The sequence below is a fragment of the Bos indicus genome, chromosome 9 (assembly GCF_029378745.1).
Source record: "Bos indicus isolate NIAB-ARS_2022 breed Sahiwal x Tharparkar chromosome 9, NIAB-ARS_B.indTharparkar_mat_pri_1.0, whole genome shotgun sequence".
NCBI classification, from domain to species: Eukaryota; Metazoa; Chordata; class Mammalia; order Artiodactyla; family Bovidae; genus Bos; species Bos indicus.
Window position 1 is genome coordinate 91,846,928 of NC_091768.1, and position 12,021 is coordinate 91,858,948.

Consider the following 12,021-nt stretch of genomic DNA (forward strand, 5'->3'; position numbering starts at 1 on the left):
CCCACATCAGAGTGACTGGAAGGCAAGACATTGATGAAAGGGGCCAGGTGAGAATAAGGAGAAGGGTAAGCCTTAGGGTCTTGGTGTATCAGAATAACATGAATCGCTATTCAAAATGCATGTCCGGGGCTCACTCTCCGAGGTTCTAGTTCACTACAAAGCGCATGATGGGCACACATTTCTTCGCCACAGGGACTGTCCGAACACTCTGGGGTTCACCTCCTTCCGTGTGCAGAAGTAGCCAGCATTGCGCATGCCTCCATCAACGTCCCTCCTGGCCCCGCCTCTTTCCTCCCCACGTTTTCTATTCCCCTACATTTCCTTACTTATTTTCAGTTGATCTTGATAAATGATGTGCATCTTTATAAGAAGACTTGAATTCCTTTCATTGGATAATTTTTAAGTAAAAATTATTCAGTGCATAATTTTTAAGTAAGTGAATAAATAATAATGATGCTAGGCACGCTTTTCCCTAGGCAGAGTTTCTATTCGCTATTACAATTCTGTCCTTTCCATGACCGTTTGGGTCGTCATTACAAAATTCCACCCTTGTGGTTGCCTCCTCACACCCTCAACACTGTTCTCCGCAGAGCACCTCAGACTCGTCATTTATACTCAGAATAAACTTAAATCAACATACTACCCCTCCCACGGGTATTTGCTTTTTCTCTAATTGCAAACTAAGATGTACTACCTCGAATGGATTTTAGATATTGAGGCAATGGGCGAAAATAGAGAAAACCATCATGAACCAAAAGGTGTCTTCTCAAGATTGCAAAATAATTTCACCCACATAGGATTATTTTTGCTTGTGACTTTTTCTGATGTGGATCCTTTTTAAAGTCTTTATTGAATTTGTTACAATGTTGCTTCAGTTGATGTTCTAGCTTTTGGGCCAAAAGGCCTATGGGATCTTACTTCCCCAACCAGGGATTAAACTCTCAACCCCTGCATTGGAAGGCGAAGTCTTAGCCACTGGATCACCAGGGAAGTCCCACTTGTGATAGTTTAAAGCAAAATGCATTGTCATGTGGGTTCTATACCACTCACGCCATATACCCCTCTGTGTAATTCCAGCTGGACACCTCGAGAAGATAATGACAATATCTGAGGACCTACAGGGCAGGCGTCCAGTCCTAGCCCTCTCCAATGACTAATCACTTCATGGCGTTTTATCACTGCCCACCCAATAACCATACACATTAATCCAAGGCCATCCTTGTGACTGCACATTCACTCACAACAACCAGACTTCCTGTGATAGCCAGAACCACCCCATTCGTAGCGCTAGGATGTCTTCGTCTCCATGGAGTCTCCATCTAGGTGGTATGAGGTGACAAGCACAAACGTGAATCCCCCCTTTTGTAGAATGGCTCCCTCATCCTTGTGATGAGTCATCTGTCCTCCACTTATTCCTGCCAAAGAGATTGCTAAGAGATTATTTTATCACAGAATGATAGAAACTACAGGGACTGTCGTGTTGGAGAAGACTCTTGAGAGTCCCTTGCACTGCAAGGAGATCCAACCAGTCCATCCTAAAGGAGATCAGTCCTGAGTGTTCATTGGAAGGACTGATGTTGAAGCTGAAACACCAATACTTTGGCCACCTCATGCTGACTCACTTGAAAAGACCCTGATGCTGGGAAAGATTGAAGGCAGGAGGAGAAAGGGATGACAGAGGATGAGATGGTTGGATGGCATCACTGACTCAATGGACATGATTTTGGGTAAACTCTGGGAGTTGGTGATGGACAGGAAGGCCTGGCATGGTGCGGTCCAGGAGGTCGCAAAGAGTCGGACATGACTGAGCAACTGAACTGAACTGAACAGGGACTGTATTTATTCTTGTAATAAAAATGCTGACAGTTGTTGAGATTTTACTTCCTGTCCGGCAGTGTTCTCATCTCTCTGATGTAGGTACAGTCGTTCACATTTTAAGCCTGGGAAACCAAGTCACAGGAAAGTTAAATAACCTGCTCAGGGCCAAAAATTTAGAAAGTGACAAATCCTGTGTTTTAACCCTGGCTCTGACTCCAGAGCCTTTGCTCCAAACGACTAAATTATGTAGCTTTCAGTATAAAACGACACGTGAATGCAAAACGATAAATCCATAAAACAGGCTACAATCATTAAAATTGAATTCTGGTACATCTCTTCACAGGGAAAAGAACTGAACATCACTGATGAGTTTGAATATACTCAGTACTTACACTCTCACCCTTCTTCCTTCTAATTGCATATTGTCCAAATGATATTCTGAACCTTTACACATTCAATGACAAAGAACATTTCCAAGGCTTTCTCACTAGAGGTCACTCTCCTGTGGGGTATGGGTGTCTTATTCAATGTGTCCAGCAGGTGTCAGCAGAGTCCCACAGATCCTGAGGTTGCTTTTTTTCACCAAATACACTTCACTGACACTAAATAAAGCATCTCACTTCTGTAAAGAGAGATTATGCTGTTTATTCTTTTAATAAAGTTTGAACTTGGTTGTCAAGCTGTCTGTCTGTGTTAGTTGGTCAATCCTGTCTGACTCTGAAATCCCATGGACTGTAGCCCACCAGGCTCCTCTGTCCATTTGATTCTCCAGGCAAGAATACTGGAGTGCGTTGCCATTTCCTTCTCCAGGGGATCTTCCTGACCCAGGGATTGAACCCAGGTCTCCTGCATTGCAGGCAGATTCTTTATCATCTGAGCTATAGTCTACCCAAAACTCAAACACAACTCACTTATCTTCTGGCAACACAAAATAGGATATCTTGTTTGCAATCACAAGGTAATGGAGGGAAAGATAAGAGGGTTAATGGACAGGAATGACAGCTCAAGCTGGGTTCAAGGTTGTTTTCTCAATAGCTTTCACCAAAAACCACCCTACACCTCAGACCACAGACACAAATGAGCGCTCCAACATTTCCATTGTTCTCTCAACAAGGTGCTCCCAAGCGTCAGTTTGGGCTGCTGTAACCAAACACCATAGGCTTAACAACAGAATTTATTTCTCAGGGTTCTGGATACCAGGAAATTCAAGATCAAGTTGACAGCCAACTCAGTTCCTGGTAAGGACTCGTCCTGGCTTGTACACAGCCGCCTTCTTGATGCATTCTCACCCAAGAGAGAGAGGAAGAGAGCCCTCTGAAAGCTCTTCTTACTAGGGCACCGATCCTGTCCTGAAGGTCCTGCCCTCATAAACCTCATCTTTGTTGTTCAGTCGCCCAGTCATGTCTGACTCTTTGCGACCCCATGGACTGCAGCACGCCAGGCTTCCCTGTCCTTCACTATCTCCTGGAGCTTGCTCAAACTCATGTCTATTGAGTTGGTGATGCCATCCAACCATCTCATCCTCTGTCACCTCCTTCTCCTCTTGCCCTTAGTCTTTCCCAGAATTAGCGTCTTTTCTAATGAGTCAGTTCTTTGCATCACGTGGCCGAATGATTGGAGCTTTAGCTTCAGCATCAGTCCTTCCAATGAATATTCTGCCAAGGACCCATCTCCAAATACCGCCACATTGGAGACTAAGGCTTTAACATGTCAATGGGGGAAAGGGGAGAAGGGACACAATTCAGTCGATAGCACCAAGTTAAGTGGTCAGCAGAGGTGGTCAGTGCAGCCCAGGTTAAGTGAGGACTTGGCCGTGTCAGAGGAACCCAGAACGCAAGTTCACGGTCTTTTACACCATGTATGAAGGAGGCCAGGTCAGCCTGGAAGGACCAACCCTATTACCTTATAAGGAGCGTCTTGTGGCACCAAGTGCTTGCTTTCGAGTTCTAGCCCCATGCCTTCAGCATACCAACAGCAGCTCTACCCACACAGTTCCTCCTGGACTTGACTTGACATCTCTGGAGAGCTACCTCGGTTTACCACATCATATGCAGATGCAGCCTATAGTAGACATTCGTGAAGGTCCCTTGTCAACAGCCCCCGGAGTCTGGTGAATCTCACCCTATTCTATTTACCGCTCATTTCGTAAATAAATAAATATGACATTCCAAGAACAAAAGTCTCTCCAGTAAGGATGGGCATGGAGATAATCATTAACATCTTTTTTAAAAATTATGACAGCCTTTTAAATTATTATTTTATTACAATAAAAATATTTTATTTTTTATTATTATGACAGTTTTATTATTAAAACTTCTAGTCCCAGTTACGAAGACTCTTTTACCTGAGGTACTATCTACCCCAATTTATCAGTGCTGTGGCTTAGAAGAACCAAGTACTAAGAAAGACATGGCCAAAACAGTGAACAAGGGCTTCCATGGGTATGTTTACTCATTTTAGTTTTAAAAACATGAAGTATATGAAAACATATATCTATGAATCTTGAACTATTAAGATGAGAGAGGAGAAAGCCCTGAGGAAAAGTGGACTTTTTAGGCAGGCTGGGACATTGAGAATAGATCGTTCACAGGTAAAGGGTTAAAGGAACTGGAGAACTCACCCAAAAGACAGAACACATTTCTGGAATATTCCGTGCCCATCTTTTGAGTGACTTTTCAGAGACTATCTCTTTTGTTTGAACTGTCCTCTCTATTTATAAATCATATTCATCATTTAAGGTTAAGTTCAAATAGTTCTACCATTGTAAAATATTCCCCAACTGCCTCAATCACGGTCAAAATCAACAGCTCTGACCTCCTTCCATATATTTCACAATCAGCCATCAGGAAAGAGCTTGTCGAATTAAGTCACTCAAGGTAACTTGAGGCAGTGTGTGTAGTGCTGAGAAACACGGGCTCCAGAGCAGACTCTGGTGTTGATGCTTGCTTCTTCCACATTCTGATGCTCTAGACTTGTTCAGTCACTCAGTGGTGTCCGACTCTGCAACCCCATGGACTGCAGCACTCCAGGCTTCCCTGTCCATCACCATCTCCCGGAGTTTACTCAAACTCACGTCCATCGAGTCAGTGATGCCATCTAACCATCTCATCCTCTGTTGTCCCCTTCTGTTCCTGCCTTCAATCTTTCCCAGCATCAGGGTCTTTTCCAATGAGCTGGCTCTTACACATCGGGTGGCCAAAAGATTGGAGCTTCAGCTTCAGCATCAGTCCTTGCAATGAGTATTCAGGGTTGAATTCCTTTAGGATTGACTGGTTTGATCTTGCTGTGCAAGGGACTCTCAGTAGCCTTAGATATGTCATTAAACTTTGTCCTGACTTGTTTGATCATTCATAAATGGAAGTTACAGTATATTCATCCTATTAGGTTATTGGAAGAATAAAATGATATAAAATATGAAAAAAGAATAATGCCTGGCATAAAGCAGTCCTCAATAAATGTTAAGTTGTATTAGCTCACCTATTAGGTTAATTGGTCTTCACCATATATTATTAATAGAATCACCTGGGGAGCTTTTGAAAAAAATACTGATGCCCAGACTCCACCCAAGACATATTTTTTAAAAAAGATTTTGAATGTAGCAGCTCAGGTATTGATATGCTTTGGCCTCTCCAAGTAAGCAGCATGCCCTAGGTTTGGGAATCATTGCCTTATATTGTTACCATTGACAACAGAAACGACTCATCTTTGCATCTCCATCACTTGGGTTAACATTGCACATATGGAAGAAATCGATAATGTTTGTTGAACTGAACTAATATGAGAAGATCCAGAAGGACATCAAATCAAAAATATATCCTCAAGGCACCTCCCAAGACCTAGAAATGGTTTTACATGTCACTATTTCCCAAGGCCACACCTATGTACCCAGGAGTGGAAGGTTTACCAGAGTACGTTTAAGGACATTCAGGGAATAAGGAAGGGAGGGAAAACATTGATCAGGTGCAAAGTTTTCCATACCAAACCCAGAATTCACACTGATGGAATGCTAACAATTGTACGGCTAAGTTAAACCCTCATTTGGAGGGCTTCGGCATAGTAAAGATACTGTCCAGTCTCCGGAACTACTCACTAGTTGTCTCCTGATTCTTCCAGCGGGACTGGCTGTACCCCGAACAAGCAAAATGTTCTACCCCTGGGTGCAGGATGGCTGATAGAGCTAACTAGCTCAACAGAAAAATGCTGACTATTAAAGGAAAGACAAAGGACGTGGATTTTAGGAGCTGAAAACAAAATCACCCGGAGTTTTCCCTCAAGAATTTAGATGCTGTTAAGACTATTGAGGGAATCACAGGGGAATTTTTATACTGCTTCACAAAAGGTAGATGCTGGGAACCATGCAAACTGAAAGATAAAGGCTCAGATTGCTGAAATCAGGAGCTATTATGAGGTCCTCTTCTTTCTTGTGTGTCTGCTTTGCAATGGTTATTGTAACCACAAAGGAGACAGCATTTTGAATCACTTTGTTGTTTTTGAGTGTTCTTTCACCTGACTATCCCCAATTCAATAGAGCTCAGTTTTAGTAGTACAGAATTGTGCTAAAGATTTTCTTGGAATCAATCAAAAAGCATTTATTAAGTACCTAATACTCAAAGCACGGTACTAGATACTTCAGAGATTGGATTACATACATGATACAAGCTCTCAAGTGTTTCATAATATCAATAATTCAACTGCAAAATGGTTCAACTAACAACTCAGAGCTTGAACAGACTGTGATAATACATGTAGCACTTTGTGCTTACATGGCAATTTCTTTGGCTTCACGCTGAGGGAATTCCAGAGTGTCTCAAACCACGTACCACTTATTATAAGCCTGAAAACATATTTCAGTGGGAACACCGAAGACCATACACTTTTTTCCCCTCACCTAAAAGCTCTATTAACAGCTGGCCATGGATATGCCAACCAAGTGAGTAAATCAGATGACTGTACATGAACTGAGTGAAAGATTATTCCTAATAAACTGATGGAGAGCTATCGCATTATCATCTGCAGTGAAATAAACATCCAAGCTCTTTCACTCTTAACCCTGAGGCCTGTACCACCTTCTTGCCCCCGTGCAAACCTCTTCATTATCTTTATATGATCACCAGCCAGAGGCAGAAATCCAGACTTCCCTTCTAGAAAGTGAAAAGTATCAAGTGAAACTCTGGATGCTGTCATCTTCGGCATTTTCTTGTTTCCTCCTAAGTCTCTAAATGTAAGAGGCTGGAATCTGGGGACCTCAGATGGCACGATTTCTATTTAGTCATTACAGGGAAGAATTTCAGAGTAAGGAATAGGGAATGAACAATACAATTACTTGGCAATGAATCATTTTATTCAAATCTAAATCACGCTCATTGGGCGTTGCTGTCCTAACTTTCTTCAGTAATTTAAAATGTGTAGGAAGCCCACGTCTAGTATCTTCTAGCGACCTGTGGGTTCTTTGCTCTGCCTCAGGTTTAAATTGTAACTTAAATCATGGCTAATCAGCTCACCAATCTGGAGATGTGGGTGTATTCAAACTTGTTCGGGTCGATCCTTCCAGTAGCCATGACCTAGACTTTAACATAGACCATATATTCTCCTTTTAATCATCTGAGAGCACATCAAGGGGGCTCAGATCCACCTTCTCATTGTTGAAATCCCTTACATATTTGTTTCTGCCTTCTCCCATTTCTAACCTAAGTAGTATCTGCCTCTCCTTTTTCCTCTGATTTTCTTATGAGCTATGACTCAATTATAATTTACAAATGAAACTTTAAATACATTTGCATCTACTTGTGACTGCATATAATAATCAAGTCACAGAACATAGCAAAAAAAAAAAAACCACATTTACTTACAAGAGTAATTTTTAAACACATACACAGGGACATTCCTGGCAGTCCAATGGTTAAGACACTGCACTGTCGGTTCACAAGGCACAGGTTAGATTCTAATGGGGGAATTAAGATGCCACAATCCACACTGCTCAGTCTAAAAAAATAAGTAAATTTTAAAAATGTAAATACATACATATATATATATACACACATACATGCAGCAGTGGGGAAAAGAATCTGTCTTTTCAGTAAATGATGCTGGGTCAGTTAGGCAACTAAATGGAGCAATCAAAGTTTTCCATACCTCACACCGTTCACAAAAATTAATTCCAGGTGGATTATAGATCTAACTATGGAATACAAAGCAATAAAGTTACTAGAAGATAGCAGAGGAAAAAATTCATTACCTTGGGATAGAAAAATCTTTCTTAAACAGGATACAGAAAACACTTTCAATTGAGAAAAATGATAGAAAAATTATTTATTAAATAATTAAAATCAAATTAATAATTAAATTAATAATATTATTAAATAATTATTAATTAAGTTATTAATAATTAATTATTCTCCATAAGCGGTTTTATCCAAGGAAAGTATTTCTTAAAAATTTGGTCCTGAAATTGCCTGTAAAACATAAGCAAAAAACTTTCTGCATTTCTTTTTTTTAAACTTTTTAAAGGAACTTTTTAAAAGATTTTTTTCATGTGGATCATTTTTTAAAGTCTTTATTGACTTTGTTACAATATTGCTTCTGATTTATGTTTGGGTTTTTTGATCATGAGGTATGTAGGATCTTAGCTCCTTGACCAGGGATTGAACCCACGCCGCCTGAATTGGAAGCACAGTCTTCCCTGGACCAACAGGCAAAGCCCAATAGAATTCTATATTTGCGATGCAAAATACACTGCTGCTGCTGCTAAGTCGCTTCAGTCGTGTCTGACTCTGTGTGACCCCATAGACGACAGCCCACCAGGCTCCCCTGTCCCTGGGATTCTCCAGGCAAGAACACTGGAGTGGGTTGCCATTTCCTTCTCCAATGCATGAAAGTGAGAAGTGAAAGTGAAGTCGCTCAGTCATGTCCGACTCAGCGACCCCATGGACTGCAGCCCACCAGGCTCCTCCGTCCATGGGATTTTCCAGGCAAGAGTACTGGAGTGGGGTGCCATTGCCTAAATACACTAGCTGAATAATAGAAATGAAAATAATCTCTTTAGCCTCAATGCTCTGAAAGTCTACAGTGCTGTGTTTGCGTGTTGGCTTTTGCTGGCCCTCCCACGACTCCTATAAGTCTGAAGACGCACACTATCACTCTGGGAAGCTCTCCTTTCCTCGCCCCTGTTGTTTCTAGTCTCTTATTTCAGGTCCGTCTTGAACGTCCGGTACACGTTGTGGACCGCACAAGCCGCACAACGACAGACAACTCGCCTGTTGTTGGATCCGCTGCAATGATTCTCACCCTTACTTATTTTTTCCATCTGGTTTTACTCAACTTCCTGAGATTTCTCTTCAGCTTCCCCGCCCCCCACCCCACCCTCAGGTATTCCATAGCATTTTTGTTAAGAAAATCTTTCTTCTGATTGTCGCTTTTTCAGGGTATCTTTCCCTTGTGTTACAAACCTAGAATTTTAAAGAGATTAGTCATTAGAGAAAAATAAAATCATGTTCTAGTATGTTTCCTGTGTCCATTTGTTTAGTCTCAGATCAGTTTTCCTGCTTGCTATCTTGTTCTTCCTCATTCATTTCCATGATCTTGAGTCATCGTATTTAAGACTAGAGAACTGGAAAAGCTGATGGGATGTTCTGAATCTATGGCTGAGTCTGCCAACCGGCAGGTGTTGCTTAAAGATGGACACGGAGGAAGCCCCATGTTCCAGAATGCCAAAGGTGCCCTGATTTTGCCCAGACATTTCTTCTCCTCCAGATTGTGTCCACTTTATTTACTGTCTCCAGAAAAAAAAAAAAAAAGAAGACCCTCCATTATTCCTCACATTACTTTCGCTGCTGTTAGCATCCCCTACCGTGCATGGTGGGGTTTCCCTGGTGGCTCAGTTGGTAAAGAATTTGCCTGCGATGCAGGAGATCCAGGTTTGATTCCTGGCTTGGGAAAAGCCCCTGGAGAAAGGGATGGCAACCCAGTCCAGTATTTTTGCCTGGAGAATCCCATGGACAGAGGAGCCTGGTGGGCTGCAGTCCATGGGGTTGCAAAGAGTCAGACACAACCAAGTGACTAATACATACACACGCTGCGCATGGTGTCTGCAAATTCTGAGTGTCTGCAACGTTCAGCATGGCCAGTAGGCCGTCTTATGACAGCAATGTACATTGTTTTAGGCGATGGGCCACCTATTCTACATGATCAGCTGTTGTTTCACCTGTTTCCCATCTTACCTAATAGGTTAAAATCCTTGTCCATCTTTCCTCTCCTTTGCTGTGATGATTTTACACATTTTTTTCATTATTACAAGTTTTCACTGGGATGGAAGAAAGAAAAGTTAAAAGGCATGAGCTCAGCTCATCTACTTGAAACTGGAAATCTTGAAATTAATTTGAATATTAAAAGGAAATTTGTATCCCAAACTAGACTACATTATTTGTACATAATTAAGGTAACATGTTGGAACTTCCTAATTGATAACCCATCATGTAATGAGCACAAACAAATAGAATCTAAACTTTTTTCTGATTTTATGTAGAGAAGAATACCAGGAAATGAAAGTAGTGCCTGAAGAAGGGGGATCCATGAAGACACTGGGGAACTGCTCAGAAAATCAGGGCTGGAAAGACGGACAAACTGTCAGACAGCTCTCCTTAGGGTTGGCCTCACTGGTTTCCAATCCTATAATGACACCACACTTAGGGAAAATATTTTCATATGATTTTGGAAGTTTCTTTTTTTAATATGGAAAATATTATAGAGGTTCTTGGTTACCAGGGCACTTATGGATCACCAATGGTTTCTAATTTCCATTCATTCACAATCTATTTCTTGATGACTTCTTACTGTTGGACAAGTGCAACTAACTGCTCTAGATACCAAAAAGAGCAAGACCAATAAAAACCAAAAAACAAACAAATTCCCCCCTCACATTCTAGACCTATAATTGTTTTACAGTCTTATGGTAAAATGGAGAGATTAAAATAGACACATTTACCTCAAGACACGCCATGAGACCATGGAAGAGGAAGCTCCGGAAGTTTATCTTGAGATAAGGAAATAATTGTGGGCAACCCAGGTGGCTCCGGAGAAGGCAATGGCAGCTCCCACTCCAGTACTCTTGCCTGGAAAATCCCATGGACAGAGTCGGACATGACTGAGTGACTTCACTTTCACTTTTCACGTTCATGCATTGGAGAAGGAAATGGCAACCCACTCCAGTGTTCTTGCCTGGAGAATCCCAGGGACGGGGGAGCCTGGTAGGCTGCCGTCTGTGGGGTTGCACAGAGTCGGACATGACTGAAGCGACTTAGCAGCAGCAGCAGCAGCAGCAGGAGGTGGCTCAGTGATAAAGAATCCACCTGCTAATGCTGAAACTGCAAGAGACACGGATTCAATCCCTGGGTTGGAAAGATCCCTTTAGAGAAGGAAATAGCAACCCACTCCAGTATTCTTACCTGGAAAATTCCATGGACAGAGAAGCCTGGCCGGCTAGAGTCCATGTGGCTGCGAAGAGTTGGACACGACTGGGTGACTGAGCACACGCATGCACACACAAGGAAATAATTGTAGAGGCCATAATATTTCAGCCTAGACTTAGAAGAGCAGGAATCTGCAACATGTAAGCTGGGACGGACATACCAAGCAGCGCTGGAGAAACGCGATGTGCTGGCTGAGCACGTTACACTTGCAGACTTACAAGTGGTTTGATATTTCTGGAGCATGAAGTGTAACGAGAAGAATTCTATTTGGCACTACATATAGCAAATGCAAATTAGTGTGATATGGACCGTTGCTGTCACAAAAGTGTTTATAAAGTAGATTGTTATCAAGTGTATAAAAATACTTTGCAAATAGTACAGAAACCCTGGCATTTCCTCCTAAGCCAAACTCATATTTCAGCTTCTTTAAAATCTCCTTAGGTTATCTCTTAGTTTCTTCTATTAATAGCAAATTATCTGGCACAAAAACAGAAATACAGACCAATGGAACAAGATAGAAAGTCTGAAGATACATCCACTCACCTATGGACACCTTATCTTTGACAAAGGAGACAAAATATACAATGGAGAAAAGACAGTCTCTTCAACAAGTGGTGCTGGGTCAACTGGTCAACTATGTGTAAAAGAATGAAATTTAAAACTTCGTAACACCATACACAAAAATAAACTCAAAATGGATTAAAGACCTAAATATAAGACCAGAAACTATTATACTCTT

At 41.6% G+C, this 12,021-nt stretch overlaps 1 long non-coding RNA gene across 1 annotated transcript; it reads right to left on the minus strand.

The window, feature by feature from the left end:
• Positions 1-231: 231 nt before the first annotated feature.
• Positions 232-11,794, minus strand: LOC139184975 (uncharacterized). Its single transcript, XR_011568536.1, has 5 exons — positions 11,259-11,794; positions 10,799-10,925; positions 10,035-10,117; positions 7,668-7,800; positions 232-5,195 (listed from the first exon to the last, which is right to left on the minus strand). It is a non-coding gene; the product is annotated as an uncharacterized lncRNA (long non-coding RNA).
• Positions 11,795-12,021: the final 227 nt, after the last annotated feature.